Source organism: Microcaecilia unicolor, chromosome 1 (assembly GCF_901765095.1).
Source record: "Microcaecilia unicolor chromosome 1, aMicUni1.1, whole genome shotgun sequence".
In the NCBI taxonomy this organism is placed as follows: Eukaryota; Metazoa; Chordata; class Amphibia; order Gymnophiona; family Siphonopidae; genus Microcaecilia; species Microcaecilia unicolor.
Genome location: NC_044031.1, coordinates 587,946,576 through 587,959,921, shown reverse-complemented (window position 1 = coordinate 587,959,921; position 13,346 = coordinate 587,946,576). Strand labels below are relative to the sequence as shown.

Genomic DNA, 13,346 nt, shown 5'->3' with positions numbered 1-13,346 from the left:
CCAAATGGAGTTACCACATGGCTACCGTGTGGCTCTTGCATAATTTCATTTTTGGTGCACGTCCGAAATTTGTTTTGGACGTGTGCTAAGTGGCACTTGGCGCGCATAGGTCATTACCGCACAATTACCGTGTGAGTCTTTACTGCTAGGTCAGTGGCTGGTGGTAAGGTCTCAGACTCAAAATGGACACGCGGCAATTTTGATTTTGCCACATGTTCATTTTGATCAAAAATTTTTAAAAAGGCCTTTTTTTTTTTAAATACAGGCACACTGAAAAATGGATCGGCACGCATCCAAAACCTGCGCCTACACTACTGCAAGCTGTTTTTCAGCGCACCTTGGTAAAAGGACCCCATAGCCTTTTTACAAGGATACCCAAGAAATGGAAAAGAGCAGAGAAGTTGAAATGAAGCAATAATGTGGGATTTGGTTAGAGACGACGGCTCTAACTACCCTCAGCATCAGAGTACCTGTAATGGTCTTTCCTCCATAGGACTGAGCACACTGCGCCTAGTAACATACTAAATGACAGTAGATAAAGAACTTTATGATCTATCCAGTCTGCCCAACAAGATGGCCAGAGTTGTACCTGCTGCTCCATGTAGGTTATATCCCTCTATGCCCAGTTTAAATGGCTAAGGTTAAGTTCTACATCGATTCCATCATCTTTCTATAAAATGATCCTCTGTGTTTATCCCACACATTTTTGAATTCTGCCACAGCTACTGTGCCACCACCTCTCCCGGGAAAGTATTCCAGGCATCCATCACCCTCTGTCACAAAGTATTTCCTGATGTTGCTCCTAAGTTCACTATCCTGCAGTTTCAGTTCATGTCCTCTAGTTCTATTGTGTCTCTGCTTCTCTAAAAAAAAATATCAAACTGTACACAGTACTCCAAGTGGGCCTCACCAATGACCCATACAAGGGCATTAACCCCTCCTTTCTTCAACTGGTTATGGTCCTGTGCAAAGCATACGGTACATCAGTTCATAGAGTTTAAAGTTCTTATAGTTCACTACGGTGTAGAAATGTAAGACCGAGGGATGCCTGTCAAATAAAATAAAACAAAACCACACCATTTATAGACCTTTAGTAGACAGCTGTCATTACCAGAATCCTCTGCCTCATTCATGACTTTAAGAAATGTACAATTTTAAAATACCATGTTCTCTCAGGCAGGTGGGTGCTCAGTCCATTCCAGCTGGCTACAGCTAACTAAAGGGTCCTTTTACTAAAATGTGCTGAAAAATGGCCTGCGGTAGTGTAGGCGTTTGTTTTGGGCGCGCTCAGAGCCATTTTTCAGCGCACCTACAAAAAATGCTTTTTAAAATTTTTTTGCCGAAAATGGATGTGCGGCAAAATTGCCACGCACTTATTTTGGGTCTGAGACCTAACCGCCGGCCATTGACCTTGCGGTAAAGTTTCATGCGGTAACCGGTAGGTGGTAATGACTTTTGCACGTCAAATGCCACTTGACGCGCGTCCAAAAATAAAAATTATTTTTTTCGGACGCGCGACAAAAATGAAATTACCGCAAGAGCCACGCAGTAACTGTATTTTGGCACGCACAGACACTTACGCAGCTTAGTAAAAGGGCCCCTAAGGGCACCACAAAAGCTTCCTACAAGCTGGTAAAGCCTCCACGCTGAGTGGCTGTACCTAGAGTGCCCTTGATTAGTCTTCTCACTGCAGTGGTGACAGATGTACCAAGTGAACCTGTAAATCAATAGATTTTTGTACCTTTAAGGCTGAATATCCTTTAAACTTGTGTCAAAAAGCATTGTCCAGTTTTCATGCTCACGCTCTGTAAAGTATATAGTTTTTCAAACCTCTGCACAGTCATTTTATTAATAGTAAGAGGGCTTTGGGAGCTTTGAGTGTAGATCCTGTTCAAGATTTGTGTCTGTTTTAAATCTAAATGCTCCTGGAACATAATGCTTTTTTGCTACTTTTTGCTAGTTAAATTGTTGACTTACAGGCCTTTTTACTAAACCTTAGGTATAAAATGGGTTTCTTAGCATTTAGTGCATGCTAATTTTATTAGTATACTAGTAAAAAAGGCCCGTTTCTGACACAAATAAATCGGGCTCTAGCAAGGTTTTCCTCGGAGTGTGTATGTTTGAGAGAGTGTATGTGAGAGTGACTGTGTGTGAGAGAGTGAATGTGCGAGTGTGTGTGAGAGAGTGAGTGAGTCTGGGTGCGAGTGTGTCTGTGCGAGAGAGAGTGTGTGTGAGACAGACTCTCTATGAGACTGAGTGTATGAAACCAAGAGTGTGTGAGTGACTGTGTGACACAGAGAGTGAATGTGATACAGTGTGAGACATATGTGTGAGAGTGAGAAAGACATTGACTGTGAGAGAGTGTGTGTGTGACAGAGATACCTCCCCACCCCCTCTCTGGTGTCAGGCCCCCCCCTCTCTCTGGTGTCTGAGCGTTACTGTGCAGGACACTGAGCTCTGGCTGTGCTTCAAGGAACTGACCAATCCTATTTAATAGAATGCACCTCCAACATTCTGAAGCCGAGAAACCTCTTGTGGTTTGTCACTTCTGGTTGTGACGAACCCGGAAGTACGTGATGTCAATGCAGGAGATGGATACAGAGAGCAGGAATGCCTCAGCCATGCAGTCAGCTTCAGAATGTTGGAGGTGCATTTTATTATATAGGATGCTAAGCTTTCATAAAAATGACCCTTACTTTATTTCACAATTTTTTATCCTTGTTTTTCACCTCTTGTGAGTTTAATATATGCTATTGAGGTATTTCTTTTTCTTTATTGTGTGTAATTTCACTTATGATCGTTTGAATCTCTAGCATTTTTCTGCATAGATTATATGGCTTTTGGTAATACTTGTTAATTTTATAAATATAAAATAAAAACATTGTCCACCTCCAACTGTATTACATCTGTAGCAGTTATTCCTGTCCGTTCATTTCTTCCACAATGTTGCTGATGATCTTTTCCTCAAGTTTGTCCCCCACATTTTCCCATCTTATCTGCTGCTCTTGCTCACTGGTCAGATTCACCACATTGACCTCAATGGTCCACACCACCCAAAGAATGCAGTCATCTGAGAAAGGCCAATATGATTTTTCTGGTAAAATTCCATCATTTCCAGAATTTCACATAGCATCCTAGAACAGAAGGGAAAATGAATATAAAAGTCAGATAGCAAAAATACAATAGAAATATGTCCTAGTACAGTGATGGCAAACCTATGGCACGCAGAGCCCTCTCCTTTGGCACGCGCGCCGTCACTGGTCCGCCCACTCTCCCTCCCTCCCTCCAAGAGCACCAGGCCGGCCTCCCTCCCTCCCAGCAAGCCCCCCGCCCTCCCTCCCTCTTCCAACCAACCAAGCAAGCATCAGGCCGCCCACCCACCCTCCCTCCCTCTTCCAACCAACCAAGCATCAGGCCACCCGCCCTACCTCCCAGCACCAGGGACCCCCTCCTCCGAAATTTAAATGGCGTACCTCGGGGTTAAGGCGGCGTCGGCAGCGAAAAGCGTGTGCTTTGCTCGGCGCACCTTCGGCCTTCCCTTCTGTCTCTCAAGCTCTGGTCCCGCCTATGAGGGGGACCAGAGCTTGACGGAAGGGAAGGTCGAAGGCGCGCCGAGCAAAGCACACGCTTTTTGCTGCCGCCTTAACCCCGAGGTACGCCTTTTAAATTTCGGAGGGGGGGGGGGGGCCCTGGTGCTTGGTTGGAGGGAAGCCTGATGCTGGGTGGGAGGGAGGCCTGGTGCTTGGTGGTTGGGTGGGTGGGAGGGAGGCCTGGTGCTGGGAGGGAGGGCGGGCAGGGGGGAGAGGAGGGTTGCTGGACATGGATGGAGGGCAAGAAATGAAGAAGAAAGGAGGAAAGTAAAGAAATAAATGGAAAGGAAGCCCTGGAAACGGAGTTAAGAGAACAGATAGAGAGCAGCAGAATCAGAGACTGCACCAATATGAATAGAAAAACAAAATCACCAGACAACAAAGGTAGAAAAAAATCATTTTATTTTCATTTTAGTGTTTGGAATATGTCCAATTTGAGAATTTACATCTGCTGTCTTATTTTGCACTGGGTATACTGGAGCTGTAACAGCTTACAGAAATTATTTATAATGAAAAAAAATCATGTTATTTTTTTCTCCTATACTAGTATAATATTTTCAATGATGTCTATTTATATGCGCCATGTCTGGTGTAAGGGGTGTGGCTATCATAGGGGTGGAGTCATGTGGTGACCCCACCCATAATGAGTACCGGCACTTTGCGATAAATAATTAGATTTTGGGTTGCTGTTTGGTTACTCGGTTTCTGAAAGGTTCGCCATCACTGTCCTAGTATAAACATTGCTGGATTTCTGGCTAACTATACAAATCACTATTAAATGACAAATTAGGCTTCCTTCTAAATGTTTGGCTTATGAATTTAAGCTGGTCATTATATTTTGTCTGTACAAAAGGTTGAAAAGTACTTCTTAATGATACTATTACTTTTACTACATTTATATTTTGATAAGTGTTGAAGACTATATTGCATGACAAGCACTCCTCATTTGAGTAAAGCATTTTCCATGGCCCTTTCCAATATGTATTAGTTTACATTCTGTTTTCAGTTTACTTCATGAGTATGTTTGCAGATGAAGTGTTGTAATGGGTCCCACAACCTGTTTGCACCAAAGGGAAACTCTACTTTCCCTTAATCTCCCATAGCCTGTTTTAAAGTGCTGCCAAGTTCCATCAGATGACTCGCTCATATAAGTAAACTTGATGAATTCACAGTCCATGTCTTGAGTTCCCACTGTTTCAACGGAATAGGTCCCTTCCTTTGCATAGTGAAATTTTCCAGTGCTGTGGTGGCACCTAGAAAGGCAACCATAACCCCTGAAAAGCTCTTATACAATAAGAGTGTGCCTGTCTACAAAGGCACACTAATTTTCATTAGTGAACACTAAAAATTAGCGCACGCTGCATAGTCACCCATAAGAATATTGTGGGCACCTACGCAGTTAGTGAGCTAATTTTTAGCACATGCTTACGAACGCTAGCACGCCTTTGTAAACAGGGCCCTAATATTCTTGAGAAATTGCTCAGTGATCCAATAAAAGTTTTTCACTGCCAGCATAGAACTCAATAACAGCAAATTTAAGAACACAACAAGGCAAATCAGCCAAGAGAGATTTAAGGCCTGTAAGAAAATGAGAAAATGAGAGCAAGAGAGAGAGAGAGAGAGAGAAACTTAAGGGGATCTTTTACTAAAGTTTAGCTTGAGTTATTTGCGGCAGGGCCCATTTTATTCCTAAGGGGTCCTGCTGCAGATAACGCGAGCTAAGCTTTAGTAAAAGACCCCCTTAGTAAACCAAACCCTTACAATAAACTAAGAATAAAATTAATTACTCAAGAATAAAATTACTAGGGATTGTATTCATCCAAGGAAAAAACCTTTTACAAAGCAAACATTTCAGGTTTCTTTAAATTCATCTTTGTGTTCAGTTATTTATGGCTCAGAGATATTTTGCCTAGTTTTATTGATTAATAAATGCACAAATGTTCTATTTTAGGCACTTTTTGCCTAGTTCACTATGGGAAATTGCACACTAAACTGGGGCAGGTGCTATTACATCCATGGTGTTCTCTCCCATCAAGAAGGGAGGAACATCTTTACAGATTCAGATAACTTTATTGGCCTAACATTCGTTACCAAAATAATACACGTGGGTCATTCCATGCCAAGTGGTCTAAAATTAAAAAAAAGTTCCCACCATCATGTTCTCCAATTTTGTTCAAATTTTATCTGTTGCGCGAGTCAGGTGTTAAATGAAGTTTCCCAAAATTTGAGGTCTCTAACTGCAATAGTTGTAGATCTAGACCCCCTTTTCTGAAAGGTTGTCAGTCCATGAGCGCGCAACATTTACCAAAATACCATTTTTGGGGTCTAATAAAATCCAAACACATTTATAAGAATGGCTAAAAAATTCAAATCCTGTACAGTTTTTGATGCTAATTCCGATGAAATAAATTTTAACATTATGGATGCAAACTCCAGTCAAACAAGTTGACTCAAAGTGTGCATCAAAATTGGTCGTGACTCATCGGAACATATTTGGACCAATATTCAGACCACAACAACTTCCATGCAAAGATACGGACTTGAAATTTTGAACAAGCATTATACTTGTGCTGGACATAATACTGCTAGGTTTGCAACTAACCAGCATCTATAACCGCCCTGCAGAATCTCTTCAAAGTTGGCACTGTCAGCGCAAATGGTAAAATGTACCAAAGTTCAAAGCCAATTATTAAAAAAGAAACTGCCTGAATCAGCTTATGAACAGTATCATCTGAAAGAGAGAATTGTGCTCTACAACACTGATATGTTTTTGTTTTGCAATGCCACCATTAAGTAGCCCTGATGGTCTAGTGGCTTATCCGTGTTGCTGCCTCCGCTTGCTTAAAATGGCTGCCAAGACTTCAGCAGCAGGCAGGAAAGAGTGGGGATCTTTCCTGCCCCGAAACAAGCCACTAGACTACCAGGGTGACTTTAGGTATGTGTAGGGAGGGCTGGAGGGGAGGTGGATGCAGAATGTGGATGCAGGGAGGAGGGGAAAATGGGGCAAGGTGGTTAGATTGAGAACAGGAGATGGTACAAGGCTAACCACCACACTGGTTCACACAAAGCAATAGCAAGCGCCAGTGAAAACAATAGCAAAATATTTTTAGAAATAAGGAACTGCCTATGCGTGGTCCATCTATAAAATGTCAAAAGCTGTTCCTGTTGGTAGGCAGTGCCCTAAAAGGTGGAGGACAAATTATATATATATATTTTAACTTATTTGACAGCTTTTGAATTTATTTGAAAGCTTCCCATATCTCTACTATAATAAAAAGCACCTCCAACATTCTGAAGCTGACTCCGTGGCTTCACTGAAGTGAAGGGTTCGTAAGGTTCATCAGTCTGTCACCATCTCTCTCAGCCCCGCCCTTGACGTCATCACACTAATTAATTTATTATTCAATTAAACTGCACATGGAAATTGGCATTCAATTTTGAGTGCCATGAATAGAATGTGGGGGTTAATGTGAGCAAGTGCAAAGTGATGCACATGGGAAAGAGGAACCCAAACTATAGTTATGTGATGCAAGATTTTACATTAGGAGTCACCGACCAAGAAAATGATCTAGGTGTCGTCATTGAAGATATGTTGAAACCCTCTGCTCAAGTGTGCTGCAGAAGCTAAGAAAGCAAGAGAATGTTAGAAATTATTAGGAAAGGAATGGAAAACAAAACTGAGATTATAATGCCTTTGTATAGCTCCATTGTGCAACTGCACCTCAAATATTGTGTACAATTCTGGTCACTCCATTGCAAAAAAGATATAGCAGAATTAGAAAAGGTACAGAGAAGGGTGATGAAAATGATAAAGGGGATGGGATGACTTCCCTATGAGGAAAAGCTAAACAGGCTACAGCTCTTCAGCTCAGAGTAGAGAAGGCTGAGGGGGGATACGATAGAGGTCTATAAAATATTGAGTGGAGTGGAATGGGTAGATGTGAATCATTTGTTTACTCTTTCCAAAAATACAAGGACTCAGGGGGACACAATGAAGCTACTAAGCAGTAAATTTAAAACAAATCAGAGAAAATATTTCTTCACGCAACATGCATTTGTTTAAATCATTTTTATTAAGTTCTGAAAAACCCTAAACAAAACAACACAATTTCCAAATATACTCAGAAGGCTAACAAGTAAGATCTCTATCAGCATAAAACAGTACCTTATATAACAAGATGACAACATCCCCTAACCCTCCCCTCCAACTTCCTCTTGGTATACCTCATCCCAAATACTCCCTCGCAGGTCCACATCAACGAACTTGAGCCTGTTTAGTGATTGAGATGGCTGCAAAGTATCCCCAAATCGCTTCTAAACACACTGAAAGCAAAGTCCAGACAGGGAGGATAAATCAGACACACTGAAACGTTCTGCAGACAACAGGTTAATAATCTGAATACGCCAGGAATCAAGAGTGGGTGATGAGGAGTCTCTCCACTGTACAATAGATTTCTTGCTCATCGGCAAAGTCTGCTGAAGGAATTCCATTAACCCCCCTGGGGTAGGTCGAGAAATATCAAACTTGGCAAACAGAGCAAGAGGGAAACAAATGGCACATGACCACACTGCAGACACACTATAGAGTACATGGGACCAAAATCTCTGGATCATAGGGTAAGTCCAGAACATGTGACTCAAAGTTGCGGAGAGAAACAGCATTTAGGACATGATGCTGAGGATCTAAGCTTTGAAGGTTCGGTGGGGAGCAATGAATAACCAAAGAGCAAATTTATACTGAAATCCCATAACCCCACATTACTTATATGATGTTGTATGGCCATTATACATTACTTTATCATGCCAGCTGTTACACTGTCTTTGAGATTTGCCAACCACGCCATAGGCATAGTCCAGGTCTTCAGTTGTATCTTGTAGAAAACGGTGGTGGTAAGCGGAACTGGATTTTATGATACCAGAGTTTTGCATAAAGCCACTCTAGCAAGTGTCTGACATTACACCAATATAAACCTCTTAAATCAGACGGGATATGAACCCCTAAGTATTTTATTGAGCCTGCCCACATTAAGGGAAAATACCCAGACCAGGCCTCCCGGATTATTGGTGCCGTCGACAACGCTCAAGATTTTTGCAAGTTTAGACAAAAACCTGATAGTTTCCCATAACACTTAATCTCAAGGCTTCTGGAAGGGACTGAAAAGGTTCTCGCAAGACAAGCAACAGATCGTCCGCATAGGCCAGCACCTTCACAGCTGTCTCGCGCATCTGTACGCCCAGAACTGTATCAGAATTCCTAAGAGTGGAGGAGTGGCCTAGTGGTTAGGGTGGTGGACTTTGGTCCTGGGGAACTGAGTCCGATTCCCACCTCAGGCACAGGCAGCTCCTTGTGACTCTGGGCAAGTCACCTTAACCCTCCATTGCCCCATGTAAGCCACATTGAGCCTGCCATGAGTGGGAAAGCGTGGGGTACAAATGTAACAACAACAACAAAAAAAAAAAAGATAGCATAGTAAAGGCTCCAAAGACAATAAGGAATAACAAAGGAGACAGGGGACAGCCCTGACGCATGCCCCATTGAATAGGAAAACATGCTGTCTTTATTCTGTTGAAGAGGACCAAACCTTGTGGGTTTGCACACAGAGCTGCTGCGAACCAGCCAGATATGCCCATATGTTCGAGAGGTGAAAAGAAAGGGCCAGCGCACCCAAATGCACTTTCCACATCAAGAATAGATACCAATAATGGATACGTGGCCTGGGAACCATGAAGCATGGATAGAAGCTTTGGAACGTTAATCACCGACTGCAGTCCTCTAACAAACCCCCACCGGCTCTTCCCAAACTACAGCAGGCAAGTGTGAGGCCAAGCGATCCGCAAGACTGCATGAGAGGAGTTTTACATCAACGTTAATAAAAGAGATGGAACGGTAGGACCCCGGTGATAACAGTCGACAAGGCTTGGGTAACAAGCTAATTAGTGCTGTGTTGGCATGCTTGGGAAAAGTACGTCCCTCTACCACAGCGTTGTAATAATCTAAAAGAGGACCTAGGAGTGAGACTTGCAATAATTTGTAAAATTCTCCAGCAAACCCGTCTGGGCCCGGAGCAGAGTGTAATTTCACGGACTTTATAGTCAACTGCAATTCCTTCGCCTGCAGTGGCTGGTTAAGGGCTGACTGTTTCTGCTGAGAGATGTGGTAAATCTGCTCTTTGGAGATAGTCAAAGATGTCTCTCTCCAGGTGTTCATGATCCCATTCATGTGCATAAAGATGTTGAAAGCGAGATCTAAAAATGTCCGCGATTTCCATCATTTTATTGGTGACCTCACTAGAGGGTGTTTGAATTGCAGAAATATAGCGGGATGGACCAGCTGCCTTAACCACCTTCGCTAATAGCTTACCTGGTTGGTTACTGAATCGATGAAAATGGTATTTGTGGAATAGTAGCATTCGGGAAGTATGTTCGTGGAGCAGCGTCTTCAGGGATATTCGAGTAGCCGTTAAGTGTTTCAAATAACACCGGAGTAGGATGTGTGATATAGCAGTATTTGAGTGCACGCAGTTGTTTCTCAAGAATCACAATACCTTGTGCGATCCTACGATTTCAGGTGCTGATGAATGCAATAATATTGCCTCGTAGTACAGCTTTCGCTGTAGGCCAAAATAATAGTGGATTGTCAACATGCTGGTGGTTGTGAAAAAGAAATTCCTCCCAGCGGTTCTGTAAGTAAGTACGAAACTCTTTAGACACATAAAGATAGGCTGAGAAGTGCCACCCAGGCCGTTGGCAAAAGTAAGGTGCTAGGTCTAAATCAAGACACACCATGGCGTGATCAGATATTTCTTCTGGGCTAATAATGACTATGTGTAGCCTTGAGAAGTAATCCCTTAGGACCAACACATAGTCTAATTGAGATAATGTGTCATGTCCGCGAGATGTATTGGTATAATCTTTCTCTTTCAGGTGGAGAAGATGCCACATATCGATCAAATCCATTGAGGAACAAAATTTGGAAAACTAGCAGTTTACACTAGTACCCGCTCCCGTCCAAAAAACCGACCGGTCCAGGTGAGGATCGAGTATTGCATTAAAGTGCCCCAACAGAATTAACTCCTGAGCTAAATAAGGGTGACATATACCATAAAGGTTTGAGAAAAAAGACTGGTCTGGTGGAGCTGTAAGTGAAGTCTCGCCCCAAGGTAACGCCCTTCTTGATCTTTAAATAATAGTTCCGAGGTGCATGCTAAGGATTTTCTTAGCTGCCTCTCCCATTTGACCCGCAGATGGGGAGCAATGCACCTCTCTGACCCAATGCTGGCGTAGCTTCAAGTGTTCTACCAGAGATAGCCTAGTTTCTTGAAGGCATACAATATCAGCTGTATGCCAATATAATGCTGATATTTTGGTGTGTTTAATAGGTGATGTAATCCCATATACATTCCAGGTCTGAAAACAAATTGGTTTTGTAGAGGTCATGCTCACACCTCACTGGTCTTGGACATCTCACTTAGACAACTCACAATGAGACCATCTATTTGTCCAAGATGACCCTGGGGTGTCCAGCCTCGCCCCACAGCCATCCCAGGTCTGCAATGTGCCCACCCACTACAGCCACACAAAATACATTCATGTTATACACAGACTCCCACAAAATCCAAAACACACCTGCCATGGAGATCCAGGGCCTTCCCCACCCCCATGGTCAAAACTTGAAGCGCTCCCTCACTCATCCAGGCAAGGGTACCGGGGGTGGGGGGGTGGGCACTCTCTTAGCTAAGAGATCTCCCGCCAGCAAACTTAGCCCCATTAGGAGAAGATGCAGCCTTAAAGCTGCCTGTATAGTCACCCTCAGGACTGAACACTAAAAGGCCCAAAGGGCTACCCAGCTCACCAGATATTAACACTCCATTAAGTAATCATTCTCCTGCCAATAAGTGTCTAACAACATATAACACAGTTCTTAAGTTGGTAAGCGCAGGACAGCCTCATGGTGTGACAGGAGGCAGGCAATTGAGCATATCCTGTGCTGCCTGCAAAGTCTCATAAGTAGATCACTTGCCATCCAGACTTTTAAGAGGGCAGGATATAAGAACTGAAAACGGATTTGCCGCTTATGCAGTGTGTTGCAAATTGAATTAAATCTGCGGCAGTGATCTAGCAGGGCCTGAGATTAATCCTGAAACAATTACCTGTTCGCCCTCGAATCGGAGCTGGTCTCTGATCTTTTTGTAAGAACAAAGCATCTCTGTCTTGTGGGCATAATTCAAAATTCGGGCCACCACCGCCCGGGGATGCACCGCACCCTCATGTTTATGGCCCACCCAATGGGCTCTCTCCAGAGGTGGCCCGCACCCTCCGATAACAGCAATACTTCCTTCAACCAAGTGGCGAGTTTCTCTGGGAGCTGGTACTCTGGTATGGTTTCTGGAAGACCCAGCAGTCTAATGTTGTTTTGTCATAACCTATTTTCCAGGTCATCGACTTTTATAAGTTGATCAGCAAGTTCTGTCTGCAACCGCTCCAGGTGCTCTTTCACAGTGGTGGTGGTAGAATCTTCTAGCTCAGATACACGCTGTTCCAGCTCTCCAGCACGATGGGATGTCTCAGCAAGGAGTCTTTCAAAATGCTCCATTTGTTCTGACAATTTGGTTAATCGTGGCTCAATTGTTCATTCCACTGCTGATGTTAGTTGCAACAGCTGCGTCTCTGAGAAGGCCGGTGCCGCCAATCTGCATGGTCTGCCATTTTATCTTCTGTACTGTGGGTTTTAACCTTATTTTTCTGGTTATCTTTTGCCAACATTCCAGAACGTGTGATCACCAAGTATTTGTCTATAAAGTGTTCTATCGGCTTCTGAGGGAGTAAGTATCGTTGTGTTCAAGCTAAATGCTGCTTAAAAGGTACTTAATGGCGAGATATCCCCAGGGCATAGCAGGAAAGTGTCTGCCATGCTCAAGGCATCACGTGGTCTCTCCAACATGTATTTAAACTCTGGAATTCGTTGCCAGAGAATGTGGTAAAAGCAGTTAACTTACCAGGATTTTTAAAAAAGGCCTGGATCATGTCCTAAAAGTCCATAATCAATTATTAAGATGACTTAGGAAAATGCACTCCCCCGATATTCAGCTGGTGACTGCCCGACGCTAGTGCTCAGACCAAATATTCAGTGCCGGCCCATATCCGGTGACGAGCATCGAATATCCGATTTCACTTTTGACTGTGGCAACTTAACTGGTTAGTGCCGACTATCAGCTTAGTCGGTTAAGTGCTTAGTGGTTAAAGACAGGCTGCATAAGACTATTTTAACCACTAAACATAGCCGGTTTGGCGCTGAATATCTGCACCTAAACAGCTATGTTGCACGAACATTCAGAAGAAATAACCAGTTATCTCCTGCTGAATATCCACGGTTCTAAACTGCTATCAGCTAGACTGCTTATTTCTAGGATAAGCAGCATAAAATCTGTTTTTACTGTTTTGGGATCTTGCCAAGTACTTGGGCCTGAATTCACCACTGTTGGAAAGAGGATACTGGGCTTGAAGGACCTTCGGGAGAGGGGCTTCTTCTGAAGGAGGGGTGTTTTCTGGAGGGGGGGGGGGGTGCATGCTCTGAGAGAGAGGGGTTTGGGAGAGTAGGACTTACTGCACAGAGTGTAGTTATAGCTTGCTACAGCCCTGGCCTATGCATCAATATTTCCAAATAAGATGAGAAGCAAACTAAAGGAAGCATACTGTCCACATCAGATCACCCCCCCTCAACTGTTCCTTTCTGTCTATCAATGCCCCTTGCTCCCC

The 13,346-nt window shown here is 43.4% G+C and overlaps 1 protein-coding gene across 1 annotated transcript in view; it reads left to right on the top strand.

The window, feature by feature from the left end:
- The window catches only part of FAM49B (family with sequence similarity 49 member B), a 494,888-nt gene that overhangs the window by 145,277 nt on the left and 336,265 nt on the right, over positions 1 to 13,346 (top strand). The window lies entirely within an intron of this gene.